This window comes from Pseudophryne corroboree, chromosome 5 (assembly GCF_028390025.1).
Source record: "Pseudophryne corroboree isolate aPseCor3 chromosome 5, aPseCor3.hap2, whole genome shotgun sequence".
NCBI lineage: Eukaryota > Metazoa > Chordata > Amphibia > Anura > Myobatrachidae > Pseudophryne > Pseudophryne corroboree.
The window spans coordinates 291,885,780-291,911,745 of NC_086448.1; the positions used below are offsets into that span (position 1 = coordinate 291,885,780).

The 25,966-nt window shown below is 41.4% G+C and overlaps 1 long non-coding RNA gene across 1 annotated transcript; it reads left to right on the forward strand.

Annotated features, from left to right (window-relative positions):
- The first annotated feature begins 4,855 nt into the window (after window positions 1-4,855).
- LOC134928998 (uncharacterized) lies at window positions 4,856-9,438 on the forward strand. Its single transcript, XR_010178195.1, has 4 exons — window positions 4,856-5,313; window positions 7,582-7,960; window positions 8,457-8,665; window positions 8,761-9,438. It is a non-coding gene; the product is annotated as an uncharacterized LOC134928998 (long non-coding RNA).
- The last annotated feature ends 16,528 nt before the right edge of the window (window positions 9,439-25,966 follow it).

The following is a 25,966-nucleotide window of genomic DNA, read 5'->3' on the forward strand; positions in this document are numbered from 1 at the left end:
CCTTCCATTAAAACCTTTTCACGGATGCTTGAGGGTACTTTGGTAGAAGAACAGGGCAGAACTCGGTCTAATTTAACCAAAGATGAAAAGCTGGCCTTGAGGGAGTTAAGCACACGGGATGATATAGTAATTCGCGGAGCGGATAAGGGAGGGGCCATCGTGGTGATGGACAAAGACCAATACTTGATGGAATGCACAAGACTATTAAGTGACACTTCAACATATGCATGCTTGTCCAGGGATCCCACTCAACAATTTCAAAAGGAGTTGGACATTCTGTTGACTGAAGCAGTTAGTCAAGGCATCATATCTAAAACAGTGTTTAGGGCACTGTCTAAACCTCACCCAGTAGTTCCGCTATTCTACATCATCCCCAAGATACATAAAGATGCACACAACCCCCCTGGCAGACCCATTATTTCTGCCCGGGAGTCTTTGTGTGAGGCCATATCCATTTACCTAGATGCCTTTTTACAGCCATGCATCCAACATACACATACCCACCTCAAGGACACCTCGACTTTGTTGAGAAAGTTTGAGGAACTTGTAACAGTATCTGAAGGCACTTTATTGGCCTCTCTTGATGTGTCCAGTTTGTACACCTGTATTCCCCACGAGATGGGAATACAGGCAGTAAAATCACTGATCACTAACAATGCATTTTATGATGGTCCCGATGTAGCCTTTTTTTTTGAAATTATTAAGATTTACATTAACTCACAATTATTTTGTTCATGACAACAAATTCTATATCCAACTAACGGGGTGTGCGATGGGGTCTTGTGTGGCCCCGTCGTTCGCCAATTCATACATGTGGGCAGTCGATCAAGATCTGTTCCTTAGTCAGGCAGCCATCACACAACATCTAACTTTATATCTTCGGTATATAGACGATCTGTTGCTCTTTTGGTCGGGGCCACAACATATACTAGAAGACTGGATCAACGCTCACAACATGTCCTCTAGCCCAGTCAAATTAACCCTGACTGTAGATTCACAACAGATAGATTTTCTTGATGTGCATATAACTATCACAGATGGCAAGATTAATACATCCATGTATACTAAAAGCACTGACCGCAACACTTTGTTGCGGCACGACAGTTTTCATCCCAGAGCCACTATTAATAGCTTGCCATACTCACAGATGTTAAGGGTATGCAGAATTAACAGTGATCTACAAGTCAGGGATCAGCAGCTGGACGAGATGTGCACTAAGTTTAGGGATCGGGGGTACCCTGACATGTTGCTACATGGGGCACGGGCGAAAGCCACCGGGAAGTCTAGGCAACAACTGTTAACTGAAAGGAACCCAATTACTAATGAAAAGAGGTTACCTTGGGTTAATCAATTCAACACATCTAGTAGGTACACTAGTAGAAGAGCCAAGGAGCTCTGGCCAATTGTAAGTACTGACCCTGATTTAAAGATGTTTAAAGACACTAAACTGATGCCGTGCTACACAAGGAGCCGGAATATCAGAAGTTTAGTTGTCAAAACTGATGTGGCTAAAAAATCCACACAAGAAGGCAGCTTACTTAGGTCCAGAAAGGGATGTTATAGGTGTGGCTGTAGCACATGCAATTTCCTGGTCCCGGGGGATTCATTTAAACACCCGTACTCGGGCAGGAATATTAAATTGAAGGATGCATACACGTGTAACTCCAAATTTGTTATATATCTCTTGTCTTGCCCATGTGGGTTACACTACGTGGGCAAGACTGAGTGCACGTTTAAAGTGAGGATGACACAACACAGATCTGCCATTAGGGCAGCTCTAGTGTCAGGAACTAGTGAACAACCAGTGGCACGGCATTTTGCCACAGCTAAACACTCGCTTGCAACATTGAGGTACCGCATTGTGGATCAGGTGCCTTTCTCCATCAGGGGAGGCGATAGATCGAAACGCCTCCTGCAATTGGAAACTAGATGGATAATTGCACTAGACACATTGAGGCCTAGAGGACTTAACGAAACTCTGGGCATGAGCAGTTTTGCTTAAACCCGGGGTTAATTTAATAAGCATAGTCATGAAGACATATTTCAGTGATAGGTCAATTTTTCACAGCCCTCCTCCCTTATTATTAAGTATTGAGATATAACAAGCATTGAACACACGTATAGTTGTTTACAATAGCCTTTTTTTGCATGCCATGTCTTCGGTCTCACAAGGTGAAGCCCACTGCTAAGTTTTATGCATTCACTGTTGTATGTAAATGTTTTTATGTTTATATTCTTCACTTGGAACTAGGCATATTTCAGCTTAGTTCTTTCACAGGTTTTAGATATGTTTCAGGCAGGCATTAGATTGCCTGTTCTGTCTTATAAATTGCATGATTATGTTTGTCTGTATTATGTATTTACAGCACGCACCATAGCAACGGCCTCCCCCGCCCCCTGCATGACGGCACTGGGAGCTCGCGTCACGGACCGGGGTCACCTGACCGGAAGCGCTGAGTCCGGAAGCCGGGCAGCGGCGTGGAGAGGACGGCTGGAAGCGCGCCTGGTAAGTGTATTTAAATGTGTGTTTTTCACTTGTTTTATCACTGTGTGTCCTGAAGACGGGGGCTTGCACCCCGAAACGTTGATAAAGTCTCACCTGACAGAGTTTACTGCTTTACCAGAATCTCCAGAGTGCCGCCTCTTCTTCCCAATGCAATAGATATACAGACTGCCAGGTCTGTTCGGGAGTGCACCGGAGTGTGAGCCTTGCTCAATTAGCCTACGGGGGAGTGCCAGACATATTTCTCCAATATATATATATATATATATATATATATATATATATTTATTTTGTATATGTTTAAATGGAAATCCAATATGATTTTATTTTTGTATCGTGTAATTTTTCATTGTATTGCTCTACACAATCTTGAATGCAGAAACCAATAACAACAGTTTGAATAAAAGAAAGATAAGTGAAATTGTACCATATGTAAATTATTAGGAGATTGTAAAAACAGTGAATAGATGACGTAGATTATATTACACATTAAACACTTTTGGGTAGATACATCATCGTTTGGGAAGTGATAAAATGGAGAGTGATAAAGTACCAACCAATCAGCTCCAGTCTAGGTTGGAAAAATAACAGGAGCTGATTGGCTGGCACTTTATCACTCTCCATTTTATCACTTTCCAAGTGATGATGCATCTCTATCTATATGATATTGCCCTTTTACATTACACAATACACAAACTTTTTGTCATAAAAATGTAATATTTATAAATGATCCAAAAATATACAGTAACTATTAGGGAGGCCAATCCCGGGCCGTTTTTTCAATCCCGGGATTCGGGATTGAAAAACGGTCAATCCTGGGATTCCCGGGATTGCAGTAGGGATCAGAGAAAGTTGTAGGGAGCAGCGCTGGAGGGAGGGTGTAGGTAGCGGTGCGGGAGGTAGGGAGGGTGTAGGTAGCGGTGCGGGAGGTAGGGAGGGTGTAGGTAGCGGTGCGGGAGGTAGGGAGGGTTTAGGTAGCAGTGTGGGAGGAAGGAAGAGTGTAGGTAGCGGTGCGAGACTCAGAAGGGAGGGTGTAGGTAGCGGTGCGGGAGGTAGGGAGGGTGTTGGTAGCGGTGCGGGAGGTAGGGAGGGTTTAGGTAGCGGTGTGGGAGGAAGGAAGAGTGTAGGTAGCGGTGCGAGACTCAGAAGGGAGAGTGTAGGTCGCGGCAGGGAGGGTTGGTAGCGGCGTGGGAGGGAGGGAGGAAGGTTGTATAAGGAGCAATGACTGCACGGAGGGAGAAAGGGTGGGTGTAAGTAACTACTTACTATTAGACGGGCGGCAACCATTAACACACTGAACGCGGCAGCATTTCAAATGAAGCGCTGGCTGCCAGCCAACCAGAGCTGGCGGACCGGCAGCCAATCAGGGAAGCGGCCGCAGCAGTCGCTCCTGATTGGCTGCCGCTGCAGCTTCCCTGATTAGCTGCCGGTCCGCCAGCTCTGATTGGCTGGCGGCCGGCGCTACATTTGAAATGCCGCCGCGTTCAACTTGTTCATGGCTGCCGCCCGCCTAATATTAGTAAGTACTGTTACTTATACACCCACCCTCCCGCCGCCGCACATGCGCAGTATAATCCCGTGAATCCCGGGATTGGATGCTCCAATCCCGGGATTCAAATCCCGGCATTTTTGGGCCCAAATCCCGGGATCCCGCCGATCCCGGGATTGGCCTCCCTAGTAACTATAAAAGAAACAAAAAATAAAATATTCAGAAATATTTTTCAGGGCTATTATGTCCTCCAGGAGTGCTCCATACGGGCCAGACACACGGATTCCTGCATTGCGATCTCCACCCTCAGCATCTGTAATGAATGTTTATACAAAAATAAAAATTACTTTCAGACATTATACAATATAGAAGCAATGTACAAACCACACTTCACCAGCTCACTGTCTAGGTCATGGGTCTGCAACCTGCGGCTCTCCAGCTGTGGTGAAACTACACATCCCAGCATGCCCTGCCTTAGTTTTAGCATGCCTTAAAAGCAAAACTGTGGCATGGCATTCTTGGATGTGTAGTTCCACAGCAGCTGGAGAGCCGCAGGTTGCAGACCCATGGTGTAGGGTGTTATTCTTGACAGTGAACTGATTTTAGAGGCACAAATTCAGACAAAAAATCATGTTACATGCATGTGAAATACCTGGCAAATACCATCTTAGTTACACAAATACACTCTGATAACTGAAATATGATAGCAGCCTCTGCTCTCCAGCTCAGCATAACCCACAAAAAGCAGAAGCACAGAAAATTCATAAATAGTGTTCCCAATTAGTTTGAATGGAGTTAACATGTGTGGAGTTAACCCGCGTTGGTACACACTGTGCTAACAACATGCAGAGCCGGATTAACAATGGGGCGGGTGGAGCTGCAGCTCCAGGCCCCCCCGTGAAAATAGGCAGAGACAGCGATGGTAGACATCGGTGACAAGAAAAACTATTTTTCTGTCACCGTCAGAGTCCGTCTGAAGAACCGTGCACCTTCTCCCTCGCACCCCGGCCTCCACCCCACCTAGTGGCCATATACACTACAGCGGCACCATCTCCGTGACGCCAGTGCAGTAGTATGCACACTCACTGTGCGCCTTTGCCGGATCTAGTGCTACTGTTAGGCTGTCCGCGGGTGGAAACAAAACAGGAGGAGCCGGAACAGCCTCTCCCCGCCACTCGCGTTTCCTCCCGGTCCTCTGCTGCCTCCTCCCTCCCTGACTGGCCTCGGCGTTGGGATCCGCTGCAGCCGGCGCCACTGACTAACGGACCTGCTTTTGCTGAAGTTACAGAGCCGCCTGCAGGGGAAAAGAGAGAAGAAGAAGGTACTCAATGATGCCACCTGAACGGGAGGGGGAGGGGGTACAGTGATGCCTATACTGGGGGGGGGGATTCAGTGATGGCTTTACTGGGGGGATTCAGTGATAGCTGTACTGGGGATGGGGGGGGTACAGTGATGCCTGCACTGTGGGGGATTCAGTGATGGCTGTACTGTGGGGGGGATTCAGTGATGGCTGTACTGGGGGGATTCAGTGATGGCTGTACTGGGGGGATTAAGTGATGGCTGTACTGGGGGGGATTCAATGATGGCTGTACTGGGGGGGATTCAATGATGGCTGTACTGGGGGGATTCAATGATGGCTTTACTGGGGGGATTCAGTGATGGTTGTACTGGGAGGATTCAGTGATGGCTGTAATGGGGATGGGGGGGTACAGTGATGCCTGTACTGGGAGGGGGGGAATTCAGTGATGGCTGTACTGGGGGGGGATTCAGTGATGGCTGTACTGGGGGGATTCAGTGATGGCTGTACTGGGGGGGATTCAGTGATGGCTGTACTGAGGGGGGGCTCAGTGATGCCTGTACTGGGGGGGGGAGTTCTGGAGTGCTTGCCTGTCTATTTTCAACCCTCTCACACACCTCCCATCTCGCTATGTCTCCCCCTTCTCTCTCTCTCTCTCTCTTCTTTCTGTTGCCCCCCCCCCCCCTCATCTCACGGTCTCCCCCTTCATTTATCTCTTCTTCTCTCTCTGTTTCTTCTCCCTCCCCTCTCTCTCATCACTCCCCCTTCTCTCTGTATGCGTGTCTCCCACCATTTTCTCTCTGTCTCCCCCTTCTCTCTCTCCCCTCTCTCTCTCTCCCCCTTCTCTCTGCGCTCCCCCCGTCTCCCACTTCTCAGTGTCTTTCTCCCCTTCACTATCTCTATGTCTGTTTCTCTCCCCCTCTTCTCTCTTTTTTCTCACTCTGTCCCCCCTTATCTATCTATCTCTCTGTCTCCCCCTTATCAATCTGTCTAGCATTCTATCTCTCTGTCTCCCCCCTCTCTTTCTGTTTGCCTGTCTCCACCCTTCCCTCTCTCTCCCTTTATATCTCCCTCTCTACCTCTCCCTCCCCCTCTCTGTGCCCCCCCCCCTCTCTCTCTCTTTCTCTCTCTCTCTCCCTAATGTAAGTATGCCACATAGGGTTAGGGTTAGCCACTAGGGTGAAGGTTAGTGTTAGGCTGTGGGGGAAGGTTAGGCTTAGGCTTCATGAAGGGAGTTTTAGGGTTAGGCTGCACATACACACATATGGACATACAGGAGCACATATTGACGTAGAGGGGCACATACGGACATACAGGTGCACATAAGGACGTAGAGGAACGTACGGACATGCAGGAGCCCATATGGACGTAGAGGGGCACATACAGGAGCACGTACGGACATAGAGAAACACATACGGACATACAGGTGCACATATGGACATAGAGAAGCACATACAGACATAGGGGGTCATACCGACCCGTTCGCACGCAGTGGTTCTTCGCTGCAGTCCGAACGGGTCAGGACTGTGGCTGCGCGGCGCCCGCAATGCGCGCGCGTGTTGTTGCCAGGCAACGGCCGTCGCAGGGCAGTGACGCCGCCAGAGCAGAAAGTGATTGCAGCGGTGATCGCATGAAGACTGACAGGCGGGAGGTGTTCGGGGCGTCAACTCACCGTTTTCAAGGTGTGATGAGGCGAACGCAGGCGGATCCAGGTGTTTGGAGGGCGGATGTCTATGGACATAGAGGAGCACATACAGACATAGGCAAATATGGACATAGAGGAGCACATACAGACATAGGCAAATATGGACATAGAGGAGCACATACAGACATAGGCAAATATGGACATAGAGGAGCACATACAGACATAGGCAAATATGGACATAGAGGAGCACATACAGACAAAGGCACATATGGACATAGAGGAGCACATACAGACAAATGCACATATGGACATAGAGGAGCACATACAGACATAGGCAAATATGGACATAGAGGAGCACATACAGACATAGGCACATATGGACATAGAGGAGCACATACGCTCCAAATTCTAACTTGCCACTGGAATAACTTTACACCCCTGGATGCCGCCCCACAACACAGAACACATCCCTACAACACTAGTCACACCAACACAGCACTGGTCACACTCTCTGTGGTGGCACACAATAGGCCCTCCAGCAATTTCCGCACCAGGCCCATGTGGACCTTAATCTGGCACTGACAACATGGATAGGAGGACACAATTAGCTAAGGCATCAGCTAAAATCCATGCTCTGCATTCCATAGAGCTGCTGAGAGGTATGCAGCAAAGGCAGCAGCAGAGGCAGGGAGACAACAGCAACAAGCACCTGGCTGTGCAGAGGATGACAGACCTGGGATCAGTGCCCAGACAGACAACAGGATGAGTCAAATAACACACAAACCACAGGCTAACCAGCAACCAGTAGTCAATCTCAGCCAACACAAGAAAAAGAGAAAAAAAGACAACAACCCCCTTTTGGAAGGAGGGAGCTGGACATTCTAGTCCCTCAAGCCATGGACCAAATCCATCATGGTCCTCGAAAAATATGGGAGCTGCCACAAGGGAGCGCATCTGGCAAGAAATAATTGATGCAGTCAATGTTGAGGCGCCCATTGTCCGCACATCGCAAAAAATTAGAAGACGGTATGAACATACTACAAAACTAACAGTAAAAAATGTATACAGATGTTGTTTAATATGTTAGATATGCTTTGGAATGTTGTTAAAGTGTTATATTCTTCAAGAAGGTGGGTATGTGTTTTTTTTTTAATATCCAAAAAATGGGAAAAGCAACAAATACTCCAAAAAATCCTTGGTAATGGCAACACAAAAAAACAACTTTTATGTATTTTTTTATTTTAAATTAGTCTTTCGGAATGTACACAAAATATGGTTAGAATTATGTAATATAATATACATAAATGTATCAGTACCTTCATTTTGTAATGTCTGTCTGAGCATAGTGATTCTTGATAATATACAGTGTGTATACGATCAAAAACAAGTTAGTTGAAGTCATGTCCAGTAGGTTGTGTTTCTTTGTTGTTAAGGTTTTTTTTTTCAAGGACATGTTTTTGTGTTTAAAGTTAAAATAACTAAATTAAAACAAATGACCCAAAAAAATGGTATGTTCTTGTAGATGGGCTAACTTCAAATGCCGGCTAAAGATGAAGATGGGTGCCCGGTGGCGCCATGTGAGGATGACGAGTGGGGGCAGACTCCCTGAGAACTTAGCATACACTGCCTTGGAGGAGATGGCCTTGAGCTGTGTGGCAGATGAGGAGGTGGTAGGTGTGTTGGAGATGGACACCGACATGCCTGCCATAGAAACTCTGCATGCTGAGCAAGGTAATACTGTATATGTACTTTTTTCTGAAAAAATGAATGTAAAGTCCATAATGGGTAAGCTAATTTTTTTCCTTTGTTTTCCCCAAATAATACAGAGCCAGAAGTTCAGCTCACACAGCCTGGGATGCGTGTCTCTGAAAGTAAGTCTGAGGGGGACCCACCATCACCACCCCAGATGGTGGACACTCATGCCCCCCTCCCACACACACACTAACAACTGGGAGCTCCTGCTTGCTATTGAACAGCAGGGAAACCATACAGAAGAGTTCCAGCAGCAGGTGCTACTCATGTTTCGTGAGCTGAACTCCACCTTCAGGAGCAGCATGCATGAGATCCTCTCCCTTTTAGGCCCCATTGCTCAAGGGATGCAGGCCATTGCATCCCTCCAGGCACAAAGTCTCAGGGATTCTACATCATCTGCCCCATCCCCCAGCCCTGGCCAGGAACAACATCTCTCTGGCCAGGGCACGCACAGGTCATCTCGCAGAAGCCACTTCCCCCGAGCCTCCCATCAGCTAGCCAAAAAAAGAGGCTGATGTTGATTTTTCTTGCCAGAGGTGCGTCCACAAATTGGTAGTCCCATTTTTCTTTTGGCTTGAGTGACTAGAAAATGCAGCTCCTTCCTGCCAAATTGGTATTGTGTTGGCTGAGATTGGCTACCGGGCACTGTGATGTACTTCTCTTCATGGCCAGGTGTTTGCTGATGTCTTTATTTGACAAATATATGCCTCTGCTTATTTTTCCTTTAATAATAAAACATGTTTACCAAAATATATATTTTTTTTAATTATTACATTAGATATTATAACATAAATTCAAATATAAAAAAATGACTGCGTTTTGTTTGTTCTTATTTTACATGAGTGGTGATAATTATGCAAACAAAGGGCCAAATGTAATAGAGTGAGAGTTTCAGAAAGTGATAGATTTGGTAAGGTTTTTCAGTTTTTTTAAAGTGGCAATCATTTACTCTGCAAAACCAGGTTGATATTGCTGTGTAAATATATTTACTTATTTATTAACAGTTTCTTATATAGCGCAGCATATTCCGTTGCGCTTTACAATTAGAACAGTAATAGAACAAAACTGGGTAAAAACAGCCAGACAGAGGTAGGAAGGCCCTGCTCGCAAGCTTACAATCTATAGGGAAATAGGCATTGATACACAAGGATAGATGCTACCTATTGCATAATGGCCCACCAGATTGCTAGGTTCTTAATGGGTTGTATGATATGATCACCCCGCAATGTTGGCCAAGTGTCAGGAGGGTGTGAGTGTAAAGAAAGACAAGATATGTGATGTTATGTGTACTGTACATAGAGGATGTAATTGGATAGGGAAGCATTGAAGGTTATGTGGGTGGGTCTGGAATTTGATAGGCTTGTCTGAATAGGTGAGTTTTCAGGGAACGTTCAAAGGTTTGGAGACTAGAGGCGAGTCTTATTGTGCATAAATGATTGCCAGTTTAAAAAAAACTGCAAAACCTTACCAAATCTCTCACATTTTGAAACTCTCACTCTATTACATTTTGCCAAATAGCTGTAAAAGAAATATATAAACTACACAGGTAAATGTTTTTTTAAGAAAATATGGCATGTTGGTGGGATAACTGCATTCAGCAATACTATTTAGATTGGTGGTGCTTTCAAAGCTGCTGTGTGCAATCAATGTAAAAACACAATCAAGGATTTAACAAAAAGATATTATGTTTTGAATTAGTGTATTGACAAACATGTACAATGTGTACATAATAGTGGTTAGGTGTAAGCAAACAAAGGTATAGATTCTGTGTGGCACATACTTATCCAGAGAATGACAGGCTTCATACCATTTCACAGAGTGGTAAGGAGTAATAAGGCATTGAGGTATTTAGATTTCAATCAGGTATGTGCGAAATACTGTATTGGCCCTCGCATGCTGTGCGCAGCCCTAGACTCATTCGGCATCTACAAATACTTAAGGGGGGTACTCACGGAGCGATATTCTAAGCAATCTGACTAGATTGCTTAGAATATCGGCAGGATCGCTCCGTGTGTAGCCCCCTCGGCGATAGCGATGCGCGGCCCCGCACATCGCTATCGCCGCTGCTAGATTGGCCTGCATGCAGGCCAATCTAGCGGGTCGCTCACTTCACCCGCTGGGTGAAGTGAGCGGCCCCCCCGTCTCCCCCCGCACGCTCAGCACAGATCGCGCTGTGCTGAGCGGCAGGAGAGATGTGTGCTGAGCGGTTCGCTCAGCACGCATCTCTCCTTGATCGGCCCGTGAGTACTGGGCTTTAGTGTGCAGGGACTGAGAATTGCTTTGTAGTTGTGCGAAAACTCCGACTGCAGGCCCCAGCTCTGCAAAGCCAAACCCCCACACTGCCCGCGGCACGCCTCTTTGTGATTGCCATTATGCATTTGTTTTTTTCTTTTGTATGTGTGCTCATTTTTCACACATCACCTCCGGCACATGCGAAGTAATCACTTTGCGCATGCGCATTTAGCAAAAATAATGACCACTTGCGATGCATTTTGTAGCAGCGATCAGGTCTATATTAGGCCCATTGTCCTAGCGTATACCTTAAATTATTTAATTCAAATCTTGTGCCTGATTAAACCCTTTGGAGGCCCCTAGGCAGCCAAAATCTTGGGGCCCCTCTTACAAATTATCTCCTAATACATTTTAAATTTTACTAACCAACAATTTTAATAAACGTGCAAAGAGAGATCAGGTAGGTGCGCTAATATTTTAGAAAGGGGGAAAAGAAAAAAAATACTTCCCTCAATAATGCTCCTATTCAAATGCCGCAACTTCCATAACATCCGTAGTAGGTTCCATATAGAGGAAAATGTATAGAAACTGATATAGTGTAATGATTTCCAAAAAAGACAAGTTTATTACATAGAGCACAATTTTGCTCTCACAGATCAAAACCGTGGTCTATGAACACACAATTTCTTTATTCGATTGAAACAATTCTTAAAAAAATAACAAGGTATAGGTGGAGGTTTACCAGAATTCAGCCTTTCAACTTCTCCTTTGGAATCACACTCCTATCTCCTGCTGCCAGCGCATTTCGGAAACTCTCCTTTCCTCAAGGCAGTGAGGTAGGAGTGTGAATAGTGAGATATTTAAGCTATGGTTGATGATAATATCCAGGTCATAGGTTAATATGGGGTACATAGAATATTCACATCAAAAGTGCACATTCCCCTATAAATATAATTTAAACCAGCTTCCTAAACGACATATATATTATAAAACTACAATAATATATTTAAAAAACGTATAATTTATAACCGGAAGTAAACTGTCCTCGAACTTCTGGTACCGCAAATGTCATTAAACAATGATATAGAGTTCTATGTTTTCAGTGGAAGTGTTAATACCCTGTGTGCATACAAATAGTTGAATGTATAAGTCAAAAAACTTCATCAGCGCTATAGGAACCTGAAAACGTGGACCATGACAACAGACTTCCGGTCCGCTGGAACGCAAGGTGGAACGCATAATCATTTCCAGTAATAGGCTTCCTGTCTTCGTCAGTGAAACGCAAATAGAGCGCTAATAGCAGTAAACATAGGGCAATCCTGTTCCTGGATATCCTATGCAAACAAAATACAATCAAAATGAAAAAAAAACTATTTAAATCCTAAATAATCATAGATAATAAGAGGTGCAAGTTGGTTAAAAGAGGTGTCAAAGGTGTCAAAGTCAGCATTAAGTCAATTCGGTACAAGGCTCTTTAATTTATTACCCATTTCCTTTCATTCTTTGCCAGTCTTGTTGTTTCATCTCTATATTTCCAATTGTTTTTCACATTGTCTATTGCTAAAAACTGGAGAATGTCTTTAGTTGAGCAGTTATGGTTTTCTTTGAAATGGTTAGAAAGCGAATTCGTGGTAAGACCTTTCTTGATATTTCTCAAAAGTTCTCTTAAGCGGGTTTTAAGTGCCCTACTAGTTATCCCAAAGATACAAGCGAAATGGGGGATAGGGGTGTCTTCTGCACCAGACAATTTTTAATGTTTGTAATTTAATAAAGAATTCCCCAAATTATATGATTACAGGAAGTTTTTTTCATCATTCATTGATAGGGGGTGTTGCCATAGACAATGAGATTGAAGAACAGCAAAAACAGGAAAAGATTGTCTCTTCGTTGGCGCACTTGAGGAAAAAAGGGGAGAGATATTTATGTATTATGAATATTTATAAAATATAACTTTTATTAATATTAATCTTAAAATATAGCAATTGAGAAACCTAGATGTGAAGTGATATAAATTAATTATGTGAAAAAAGTAAATATAATCTGTGATACAAAATAAAAAAAACTGATTCACTGTGCTTGACGTCTTTTCGCTCACTTTATTGTGTTACATATATATATATATATATATATATATAAATATACACAGCTCTGGGATTGTTGATATTGTATATAATGATTATAATTCATGTAGGCTCAGACAACATATATTCCCAAAGAGGAGCCAGTAAGATTTATAAGCACCTTAAATAATAGATGGAGGGAAATTAACAACATCTTACAAAAACATTGGCCAGTTCTGAAAACTGATGAGGATCTAAAGGATATCCTACCACAAAAAGTACACAGCAGTTGGAGAAGGACTCGGAATTTAAAGGACATCCGAGTGATGAGCCATTTACCATCTCTGAAAGAACCAATACATCACAAGAAGGGCTCTTTCTGCTGCAGACAATGCAACGCGTGCCAATTTATGATGCCCAGAACCAACTACAATGATGCCTATGGCAAAAAGTGGGAAATAGAGTTATATGGACTGTATCTGGGGTGGTCAACCAATTAATATGCCCTTGTAACAAGGTATACATAGGCAAAACAATAAGACCTTTTAAGGTGAGACTGCTCGAACATGTGGGCACTATAAGAAACGCAAGGCAGGATAAAGCCAGATTTAAATATCTCACTCCGATTGCCAACCATTTCTTTCGGTACAATAATGGACTTACCAAAGGCTTACAAGCATTTGGCATGAAACATTTCGAAACAGGCATCTGAGGTGGGGATATTGATGGGGATTTGCTCAGGTTTGAGTGCAAAATGATATTCCTGATTGATAGTTTGCACCCAAGGGGTTTAAATGAAGGTACCAGTTACCTACCATTTTTATGATCTGGCCATGAATCCGAAAAGTATCTAGAGTAAAAATCTGTACTCATTAAGTTGTATTTATCAGTCTAGACCTCGCTACCTCAGAGGGGACATAAGAAGTAAGTTTGGAGAATATCATCTGAGTTGAAGCTCTGCGGAATCTTATTTAACAAAGATGTGTGCCTCCCTACCCCTTTAGATGAGTTCATCATTCTATATTATCATTCTTCCTTTTAAATTTGAGGCGCTCATTATCTCTTCTAGATGGGACTATAAATTTACACTTATATTAAGTATCTGTGAATTCATACTGTGAATTCACCATGTCCGGATGATCTGTGTGGAATCCTGACAGGTATTATTAATTCTGTCTGGGATGTACTCTCAATTTTCTCAGATTAATTTATTATTCTCTCTCCCTACCAAATTGGATACTTACTACCTTTTAGATGCTCTCATCAATTTATATTTATACTTACCATATGTGGATGACTTACCTGTGTGTAACTTTGACAGGAACGAATAATTATGTGGAGAAGATCCTTAAAAATGCACTGATTTTTTTATTTATTTTTGAAATTGATATATAAAAGAGGTAGACCCATCATAATTCTCTGAAATTAACACAAGGGACGCCTAAAAGAGTAGAATGGGATCCCTAAAACTTCCAACATAATGGGGATTATATGAAAAGTTTCAGAATTTTAATCTCTGTATTCAGAAATATAGATAGTATATGAAATAATATCCATGTTGTCTTTGGAGAGGCACCTGGATGACCAGTCTTTCTCAATCTTTTGTGGATTTGGGACTGAATTGTTGTAGTTATATTTACAGTGTACATAATAATAATAATAAAAAATAAAAAATATATAAAAAAAATGTCTTCAGAGCAATCCATCTTCTTGTAAATAGGACTATTAATGAATAATGATCTTTATTAGCTAATTAAAAGTCATGACTGAAATTGGATGGACGGGACCTGAAATGCGAGCTCCACGGCTTTTTATATAGGTATTATAATCATGTAATGTATGATCTATGGAGAATATATTATATATTTAAAAGGATAGTAGACATTATAATATAATACACAACTCATGCTGTTAGATTAGGCTGAATTTCCCCCCACATTTTGCTCACTATTCTTATCACATCTTAAGTTTAAAGGTTTTTTTCACCAGTCTTATCATCAATTTCACATTGTTCACGGCACAACTTGTCCATTCTTCACTACACTTCACTTGGATGTTTAAATATTTAAATAGTTTACAATTCATCCCAATAACACATTCATTTGATGATTCATTATTATTTTTTGACAAGGCTCGATCACTTTTAAATAAGGTAATAACCACTAATTTGGGACAATTTCCTCTGAATTACACCATCTGTAACACTAATGGTCATCACTTGTCACTCACAGTAATAAATATTATTAAATTAATTCACTTCATAACAATCCTTTGCATTTCATTCTATTTTTTGTTATTTCATTTCACCTTATTTTATTTAATTTTTTATATCACTATTATATAATTTATTTTTAATCTATGCATATTTTGCAATTTCCTAGTAATATTCATACATATAACTGTTCTATTATATACCCTTCCTCAGAACTATGCATGGATTAATACCATATAATTCAACATTTTCATAATTTGTATACGTCATACATATATATATTTCTGTGCATAACCAAGGTAAAAATTTGGGGAGCTGTACAACGAGTCCCCTCTCAGTCAAACTGTACAGAGGCTTAAATTGATATGAAATAAACAAATGTATATATGATTATTATTATTATTTCATAAATTATAAATGTAAACCAACATAAAAACCAATTTAGGGTATATTGAGACTGAATTCTTAAATAAATCTTTTGTAAGGTTTGGACTCCAATCAATTCCCTAATCTTTATGAACAGCACGAACGAGTAGTAATCAGGATGATGCTCACATATGAATGTGAGCGCTGCTTGGGCACCAGTCCGTGATTGGTTTAGAACTGTCACGTGACTTGGGACAATAGAATATGCGTTCCACTGGGATCATTATTATACGAACCGTGCGGTTCATTGTAGCTTGAGACGATCAGTAAATCACATGACAGAGATCGAGATTAGGATAGGTGGATTGCTCTGTTAAAAGCACTCAGGATTGGACAATTGGGTTTGCCTCGTTAAAGCAATTGCGAAACGTGCACGTCGGCATTTCAGAGCGGTGCTGTTAAGCCCGCTCGTACTGATCACTGTGCAGAAACATGCTCGAAAAATAACATGTGTTTATAGAAAGATTAGTAGGAATAGACAAATGCTATGTAGGGATTTTTGTTGAAGATGTCAGAATAGCGGTGCTACCCTAGCCACTGTATGCAGCCAAGTGTGAGGACCATTTAATCCTAAACGGCAGTAGATCGGGGACAGCAGGAAATGAGCAGCCTTAGATTTTGCACTTTGGTATACCAATGAGGCATAGGTTTATCGGCTCTGCTTATTGGTATTATTAAAGAAATGCCAAACATACTATCATAACTATATAAATTACAGTACATTAAATAGCTGCTCGGCATTTCCATCTAAACCTCTGAGAGACGTGTCAGACAGGAGTCTGTCCAATACAGCACTTAGATAATAATGCAATCCTGATATAGCCATGTATGACATGGATAACATTGCAATTAGACTTTTGCTGTGAATAGTAGGTACAGGGCACATTGATTATCAGCCGGTGGCATGATTATGGTAACATATGCATAATGTGAAAACTTTGGGAAGTGCAGCCCACTATATTAAAGTTGCATTAATTTGATTAATAAACGCAACTATACAAGGTGTTCCATTAAGCAATATACAAATTAAATACAAAAGGTCCTTATACTAAATGTTTGATGTTACTGATTTACACGTGTACAATTTTGGTGCGGCAAATACGAACAGGGGTTTATTTTCTTTATTTTCCACTAAACCATCAGTGTGCAACCCTATTTAAATATTGATGAGAGGTACTGGGAATATAATAATGTAGTACAAACTAATTGGCAAGCACTTAAACCTATTTCCACAAAGCCAAAGCCCCTGTGGATTTAGAGATCATTGCAATCCAGGTGGGCAGTATGGTTAGGGCTGCAGCTTCCGCACTTTCTACCCAACAATATATTTTGAAACCCTGTTCAAACACTTATACAATATATTTACAACATATTAGCCTAGCACAGAATCGCAGTAACATATCATGGTTTTGTAATAATCAGTGGACCTATATAATGAATTAATGTAGGCTTAGCTAGAATATAAACTATTTAAAGCGCACAATAGATGAACATATAGGGTAGTAGGTTGTAGTTTATGCCTCATTATTTATAACTATACAGTCAAAAGTACTGTAAAAGAAATATATTGGGAAGCTATCCCTATAATATGGGACATAGATAAATAATTGATGAGATATGGGAAATTTAAAAACTTTCATCTGATACACAAATGGTTCCTATAGGAACAATCTGTTAAATTGACGTGACCCAATTCACACATGAAAGTTGGAGCAATTTATTATTCAAAGACCAACATTAGTGGATTATGTTATGATTAGATCCATGAGATAATTATGGTCTTACCGCTTATGAATAATTAAACAGTGTCGCAATAGGGTCATTTGTCATCTGAAATTGGTCCAAATATTTACAGGATTGTGGATTGATCTTATGAGAAAGAACGTATCTACTCTGAATGGGGTTGTATGGTCATCCCAGTCTGAGTTTGGATATATGTGATAAAAACCAATCGTGTTCTAGTCTCATCAATTTATGTCCGTACCTTTTTAAAGATATGTACTTTTGACACCTACCTCTGTCACCTATGAGTGGAATATATGTTGTCTGAGCCTACATGAATTATAATCATAAAAATACAATATCAACAATCCCAGAGCTGTATATATGTAACACAATAAAGTGAGCGAAAAGAGGTCAAGCACAGTGAATCAGTTTTTATTATTTTGTATCACTGATTATATTTACTTTTTCACATAATTAATTTATATCACTTCACATCTAGGTTTCTCAATTGCTATATTTTAAGATTAATATTAATAAAAGTTATATTTTATAAATATTCATAATACATAAATATTTCTCCCCTTTTTTCCTCAAGTGCGCCAACGAAGAGACAATCTTTTCCTGTTTTTGCTGTTCTACTAGTTCTCCCAACAGATCATATTGCAGCTGCATTCTATAAGATAAATGACGTTGGTGGTGTGACATGTCATAAAATGCTGCAGTTTGTATGTATTTCCATTTATGCTGAAATTTTCATACTTAGACTTTTCAGTTCTTACTTCCCTACAGGCTTGACAGATTCCACATCTACAAAATCCTTTATTCCTGATGGGATGAAGGTCTTGGGAGGGTAGGGCACTTTTGGGTAATTTATTTTTCAAATTTGGCACTTTTCAGTAAATAAATCCCAGTTTCTTGGGAATAATATCTTTTAATAGATCCTTCAAAAGCAACTGCCAGTGCTTTTTGAAAAATGAATTCCATTATTTTATACTGATTTTTATACTGAGTAATGAAAGCGTATTGAGATGAATCTTCCCTTTCTCCCTTTTTATTGTTTCCTTTAAGTAGTTCATTTCTATCTTTATTGAGAACTTATTCCTTAAATTCTACCAATTTCTGTTTGTCGTAGCCATTAACTTCAAAACCTTTTTTCATTGTATCAATTTGTTCTTCACAAATTTGCCACTTACTGCAATTTCGCCTAAGTCTAAGAAATTGACTTTTAGGCACACCAGTTAACCAACTTGAATGGTGTTCGCTAGTGATATCTATATAATTATTGCATTAGTGATTTTCTTATAACATTTTGTTTCGAGTTGTCCTTCTTAGATGTATAAAGTTAAATCTAGAAAATTAATTTCAGTCTGACTGACTGTGAAACTTAATGTTATACTTGAGTCATTGGTATTCAGGTTTTTACAAAAAGCATCCAGCTCTTCTCTTGTTCCTTTCCAGAAGAAAATTATATTGTCTATATAACGATACCATTTAGGGAGATACCTTTTAAAGACATCATTAGTTTTTATGTGTTTCTCCTCCCAGTAGGACATAAACAAGTTCACAAAACTTGTCTCAAATTTCGTGCCCATCGCCATCCCAATTAGTTGGTTATTATTCGAGCTGTTAAAATAGAAGTAATTGTTCTTAAGTATGAACTCGATACCATGTAGCAAAAACTCCTTTTTGTCCTTCGAATATTCCATCTGCTCTAGATAATATTTTATTGCTATCAAACCCTTCTGGTGTGGAATATTGGTGTGCAATGCTTCTACATTGGCTGTGGCAATTAACATATCATCAGTCCATTTTATTGTATTAATCCTTTGTAAGGTATCTGTAGTATCTTTAAGATGGAATTCCATTGTGGTTACTAAAGGCTGCAAGTGAGCATCAATAAATTCGGATAAGTTAGCAGTCAGACTGCCTAAACTGGCCACAATAGGTCTTCCTGGTGGCTTGGTGGCATTTTTGTGGACCTTGGGTAGGATATATATCATGGGAATTGATGGATCTGTGACGTTGAGATATTAAAACTCCTTTTTGGTTAAAGTTTTCTTATCTATATAGACGTGTAGTAGCTTGCTGAGGTTACTTTTAGCTCTTGCTGTAGGGTCACTCCTTAATTTCAGATGTCTTCCCATTCTCTAATTGGCGGTAAATTTCTTTTATGTAGTCATCTTTGTTCAATATTGCTACCCCTCCTTCTTTATCACATGGTTTAATTATTATATTTTCATCTTTCTGAAGTGCTTTCAGCCCCAATCATTCTTTTTTGCTCAGATTCCATTTTCTAACCTTGTTCCCGTTCAACTTTTCTAAATCGTCCAATACTGATTTCTGAAAACTGTCAATTAGACTTCCTTTTAGATACTTGGGATAAAAAGTCAACTTCTATGTGAATTTCTCTCTCAATGGGTTGATAGTTTCACCACTAGACTCTTTCGTAGTGAAAAATTTCTTCACAGTCAGTTTCCTGACAAACTTCTCTACATCTTTGAAGATGTCGAACTGATCTATCTTATTAGTTGGTGCATACTTGAGACCCTTGAGAAGTAATCGTTCTTACATTTTAGTAAGGGGTCTTGCTTAGATTAAAGATCTTACCATATTCATGTTCAACGGTTGTTGGTTATCTTGTGTCAAAATGGTTCCATCATCATTCTCCTTTGTCTTTTTACTTTTTCACTCCTCCCCTCTTCCTTCTTTTTCTCTTATTCAGTATGGACGATTTCTGAACTGTCGTCTCTCTAAAAAAGGAGTGTTGTATCCTTCTCCATGGATATCATTCAAATAGGAGGTTGCATTAAAAGATGTTTTTCTTTCATGTTGTTTTCTAGAGAAACTATTACATTCATCATCATATCTTCCTCTGTATCTGCGATTTCTATCCATGAAGTGACAGGGACTTCTATTTCTCTGATATGGGAGCTTTCTATAGTTGTTATTCCATCTCTCTCCTCTCTGATATATATTGTACGTTCGATGATATCTGTCACCAAAATTGTCAAGATGATATTCTCTGAATGTTTGGCTACCCCTTCTGGGTTCCGGTCTTAATGGTGACTGATCACCAAATTCTACCAAGATGGTTGCCGATCTCATCCCTTTATGTTTTCTATCTGGCATGGAGTGACTGTTTTTTCTAGCTAGATGATGATGGTAATGGCTTGACTGTTTATTTTCTTCTTTAAACCGTGGACAGTCCTCTCTATGCGACATTGAAGGTTCTTCTTCCGGGCTATACATCCCTGATTCCTCTTCTGGTGATAGAACAAAAGGAGACTGAAGAGTTATCTTTCTTTATGTGTTTAAAGGGATCTTTTCCTTTTTTTTTGTAATAATTCCATTTGGATCCACATACCCATTTGTATGCACATAGGATATTAACACCTCCACCGTCAATGGGTATTAACACCTCCACTGACAACATAGTACTCTATATCATTGTTTAATGACATTTGCGGGACCGGAAGTTTGAGGACAGTTTACTTTTGGTTATAAATTTTACATGTTTTTTAATATATTATTGTGGTTTCATAATATATATGTCATTTAGGAAGCTGGTTTAAGTTATATTTATGGGGGATGTGAACTTTTGATGTGAATATTCTATGTACCCCATATTAACCTATGACCTGGATATTATCATCAACCATAGCTTAAATACTGCACTGCCTTGAGGAAAGGAGAGTTCCTGAAAAGCGTTGGAAGCAGGAGACAGGAGTATGATTCCAAAGGAGAAGGTGAAAGGCTGGCCAGACGAAAGTGCAATTTGGACTGAGGAGACAGGTTCCAGAGCCAGGTTCTCCCTGTTTACACTGTTAAGGCCCATGTTACACCAAATTCTGGCAAACCTCCACCTACAGTATACCTTTGTCATTTTTTTTAAGAATTGTTTCAATCGAATAAAGAAATTGTGTTTTCATAGACCACTGTTTTTATCTGTGAGAGCAAAATTATGCCCTATGTAATAAACTGTTCTTTTTTGGAACTTATTACACTACATCAGTTTCTATACATTTTCCTCTATATGGAATCTACTACGGATGTTATGGAAGTGGTAGCATTTGAATAGGAGCATTATTGGGGGAAGTATTTTTTCTTTTCCCCCTTTTTAAAATATTAGCGCACCTACCTGATCTCTCTTTGCACGTTTGTACCCTATTTTGGTATTGGGGAATACCACTGGTCAGAGGGCTGCTGCTAGCTTTTTGTGTGTGCCACGGTCACTCTTTAAATCCTTCAACAATTTTAATAAACCTATTTTATTACGCAAAAAAACCATTAACAGTTATTAATGTTATTTAACAAATCAGCATATTATATTATTAAACAAAATTATGAAATATTATTAAACAATATTACACAATATTATTAAACACACTAAGTCACAAGAAGTTTAGTTTTTCTAGGTTTCTCATGCGTGCACTCTAGTGTGATAACTTTGATCTAAGTATTGTGTACGTCGGCCGCTAGATAGAGGTGACCATCACTACTGTACATTACACGTATGTAGATTGCACTGAAATTGTTTACAAACTAACAGTTGACAGAAGAAGAGTTTTTAAGAGACAAACTGTAATGTGAATCTGATGTTTGTGGTTTATGTACTTTAAGTTGTTAATGCGTACGTTACATTAATACAGTATTTTCTCTATAGTCTTTAATGTAAAGTTTTCATTTCTTTGAGTTGATTCATTTTTATATCTTTTGGAAACAATTTAAGAAAGCTTGATTGAAATTATTTTTCAAGATCAAATCAATATAATTTTGATCTGTTGTTGCCGGGCCCATAAAAGGGGCAGGGCCCATAAGCCAGTGCCCACTCTGCTTTTTTTTGGTAATCTGGCACTTGCTGAGAAGGCTATGAAATATAGATATCTAATGTCAAGCAAAGGTCTGTAGATTGAGAAGGCTATGATATATAGATAATATCAACGTCAAGCATATCAAATTATTCAAATGATTGATTAATCCAGTGGTTTTCAAATTTGTTCAGTTCAAGGTACCCTTAGGGTCTCCATTATTTTTTCAAGGCACACCGAAGCCAAAATAATTACAGTGGCCCCTTTTTTAAAGTAATTGGGTCAAAATAATCACCCATAGTAATTAGTATTTAGGTCAGGACGGAAATACTTATTAACTTGTTTGCATAAATAATACATATAGATCAAAGAAAAAATATTTTTTTTTTCTTCAATTATATTTCTTTCAAAGAACAATTTGCAGCACTCATTAACAGGAAGAAGACTAAAACGTAAAGCAACAATTTGTACAGAAATGTTTCTGGTTATTATAGAATGTTTAAAAACTACCAAACTTCTTTATTAATGGGATATGAATGCCTGTTGTGCACTACACAACTTTTCATACCTTGGCTGAACACTGCCACCCTTATTTCCTGTTCCATATTGATTTTTCTCTATCGTCCTAGTGGATGCTGGGGTTCCTGAAAGGACCATGGGGAATAGCGGCTCCGCAGGAGACAGGGCACAAAAAGTAAAGCTTTTCCGATCAGGTGGTGTGCACTGGCTCCTCCCCCTATGACCCTCCTCCAGACTCCAGTTAGATTTTTGTGCCCGGCCGAGAAGGGTGCAATCTAGGTGGCTCTCCTAAAGAGCTGCTTAGAGAAAGTTTAGCTAGGTTTTTTATGTTACAGTGATTCCTGCTGGCAACAGGATCACTGCAGCGAGGGACTGAGGGGAGAAGGAGTCAACTCACCTGCGTGCAGGATGGATTGTCTTCTTGGCTACTGGACATCAAGCTCCAGAGGGACGATCACAGGTACAGCCTGGATGGTCACCGGAGCCGCGCCGCCGGCCCCCTTGCAGATGCTGAAGACAGAAGAGGTCCAGAATCGGCGGCTGAAGACTCCTGCAGTCTTCTAAAGGTAGCGCACAGCACTGCAGCTGTGCGCCATTTTCCTCTCAGCACACTTCACACGGCAGTCACTGAGGGTGCAGGGCGCTGGGAGGGGGGCGCCCTGGGAGGCAAAATGAGTACCTATAAAGGCTAAAAATACCTCACATATAGCCCTAGAGGCTATATGGAGATATTTAACCCCTGCCTGATTTCTCAAAATAGCGGGAGACGAGCCCGCCGGAAAAGGGGCGGGGCCTATCTCCTCAGCACACGGCGCCATTTCCTCTCACAGCTCCGCTGGTCAGGACGGCTCCCAGGTCTCTCCCCTGCACTGCACTACAGAAACAGGGTAAAACAGAGAGGGGGGGCAAATTTATGGCGATATTTTTATATAACAAAGCAGCTATAGGGGAGCACTTATTATAAGGCTATCCCTGATATATATATAGCGCTTTTGGTGTGTGCTGGCAAACTCTCCCTCTGTCTCCCCAAAGGGCTAGTGGGTCCTGTCTTCATTAGGAGCATTCCCTGTGTGTCTGCTGTGTGTCGGTACGTGTGTGTCGACATGTATGAGGACGATATTGGTGTGGAGGCGGAGCAATTGCCAAATATGGGGATGTCACCTCCTAGGGGGTCGACACCAGAATGGATGCCTTTATTTATGGAACTACGGGATAGTGTCAACACGCTAAAGCAGTCGTTTGACGACATGAGACGGCCGGACAATCAATTAGTGCCTGTCCAGGCGACTCAAACACCGTCAGGGGCTGTGAAACGCCCTTTGCCTCAGTCGGTCGACACAGACCCAGACACAGGCGATGACTCCAGTGGTGACGGTGACGAATCAACCGTATTTTCCAGTAGGGCCACACGTTATATGATTTTGGCAATGAAGGAGGCGTTACATTTAGCTGATACTACAGGTACCACTAAACAGGGTATTATGTGGGGTATGAAAAAACTACCTATAGTTTTTCCTGAATCAGAAGAACTAAATGACGTGTGTAATGAAGCGTGGGTTGCCCCTGATAAAAAGCTGATAATTTCAAAGAAATTATTGGCATTATACCCTTTCCCGCCAGAGGTTAGGGAGCGCTGGGAAACACCTCCTAGGGTGGACAAGGCGCTAACACGCTTATCTAAACAAGTGGCGTTACCCTCTCCTGAGACGGCCGCACTTAAAGATCCATCAGATAGGAGGATGGAAAATATCCAAAAAAGTATATACACACATGCAGGTGTTATACTACGACCAGCTGTAGCAACTGCCTGGATGGGCAGTGCGGGGGTAGTTTGGTCAGAATCCCTGATTGAAAATATTGATACCCTGGACAGGGACAATATTTTACTGTCGTTAGAACAAATAAAGGATGCATTTCTTTATATGCGTGATGCACAGAGGGATATATGCACACTGGCATCACGGGTAAGTGCTATGTCCATTTCGGCCAGAAGAGCTTTATGGACGCGACAGTGGACAGGCGATGCGGATTCAAAACGGCATATGGAAGTTTTGCCGTATAAGGGGGAGGAGTTATTTGGAGTCGGTCTATCAGATTTGGTGGCCACGGCTACAGCCGGGAAATCCACCTTTCTACCTCAAGTCACTCCCCAACAGAAAAAGGCACCGACTTTTCAACCGCAGCCCTTTCGTTCCTTTAAAAATAAGAGAGCAAAGGGCTATTCATATTTGCCACGAGGCAAAGGTCGAGGGAAGAGACAGCAACACGCAGCTCCTTCCCAGGATCAGAAGCCCTCCCCGGCTTCTACAAAAGCCTCAGCATGACGCTGGGGCTTCTCAAGCGGACTCGGGGACGGTGGGCGGTCGTCTCAAAAATTACAGCGCGCAGTGGGCTCACTCGCAAGTAGATCCCTGGATCCTGCAGATAATATCTCAGGGATACAGGTTGGAATTAGAGACAGATCCACCTCGCCGTTTCCTGAGGTCTGCTTTACCAACGTCCCCCTCCGAAAGGGAGACGGTGTTGGAAGCCATTCACAAGCTGTACTCTCAGCAGGTGATAGTCAAGGTACCTCTTCTGCAACAAGGGAAGGGGTATTATTCCACTCTTTTTGTGGTACCGAAGCCGGATGGCTCGGTAAGGCCTATTCTAAATCTGAAGTCCTTGAACCTGTACATAAAGAAGTTCAAGTTCAAAATGGAGTCACTCAGAGCAGTGATAGCGAACCTGGAAGAGGGGGACTTTATGGTATCCTTGGACATCGAGGATGCGTATCTCCACGTTCCAATTTACCCCTCACACCAGGGGTACCTCAGGTTCGTTGTACAAAACTGTCACTATCAGTTTCAGACGCTGCCGTTCGGATTGTCCACGGCACCTCGGATCTTTACAAAGGTAATGGCCGAGATGATGATTCTTCTTCGAAGAAAAGGCGTATTAATTATCCCATACTTGGACGATCTCCTAATAAGGGCGAGGTCCAGAGAACAGCTAGAGATGGGATTAGCACTGTCTCAAGAAGTGCTAAAACAGCACGGGTGGATTCTGAATATTCCAAAATCCCAGTTAATGCCGACAACTCGTCTGCTGTTCCTAGGGATGATTCTGGACACGGTTCAGAAAAAGGTTTTTCTCCCGGAGGAAAAAGCCAAGGAGTTATCCGAGCTTGTCAGGAACCTCCTAAAACCAGGAAAGGTGTCTGTACATCAATGCACAAGAGTCCTGGGAAAAATGGTGGCTTCTTACGAAGCGATTCCATTCGGCAGATTCCACGCAAGAATTTTCCAAAGGGATCTGT